Raw genomic sequence first — 777 nt, forward strand, 5'->3', positions numbered from 1 at the left:
GTTTCTGTGGGGGGGGGACTTCCTCCTCCCGGCTGTCAGTTTCCACAGCTGTGATAAGGAAGCTGGGGTGACAGAGGGAGCCACACCCTCCAAGCCGCCCTCTCTCTCGCTCTGTGTCAAGTGACCTCCTACTCTGGCAAGTCCTCCAAACCTCCCCCTCTCCGCCCACTCTCCCACTCTGCTCTCTGCCGGCAAGGTCCCAGGAGTGGCTAGGCGCAGGCAGCCTCGCCTCCCGGGCCGGTGATGGTCCAAGGAGCCCGCAGCCTCCGTTGCCTCCTGGGGCGCTTGACACCTGTGTATGCAAATTAACCACCATCTTTGTCAGGTTAATTTGCAGACTCACTCTGATTGGCTGGTGAGCATAGGGGAGGGACGGTTAATTTGCATGTTTCTCTTTTATTATATACTAGAGGCCCAGTGCACGAAATTCGTGCACTGGAGGGGGGGGGCTGTTCCCTCAGCCAAGCCTGCACCCTCTTGCAATCCGAGACCCCTCAGGGGATGTCCGATTGCTGGTTTAGACCTGATCATCAGGCCTAAACCGGCAGTTGGACATCCCCCTCGTAATCCCGACTGCTGGCTCCTAACCACTCACCTGTCTGCCTGCCTCATTGCCCTAACCCCTCTGCCTGCCTGCCTGATTACTTCTGCTTGCCTGATCGCTCCTAACTGCCTCTGCCTTGGCCCTCACCACCATGGCTTCGTCTGTAAGGACGTCCAAAATGATGTCCAGAAGGTCATTTGGCTGTCTGGTCTAAATGGCATATTACGCTTTTA

Source organism: Myotis davidii, unplaced genomic scaffold (genome assembly GCF_000327345.1).
Source record: "Myotis davidii unplaced genomic scaffold, ASM32734v1 scaffold750, whole genome shotgun sequence".
NCBI classification, from domain to species: domain Eukaryota; kingdom Metazoa; phylum Chordata; class Mammalia; order Chiroptera; family Vespertilionidae; genus Myotis; species Myotis davidii.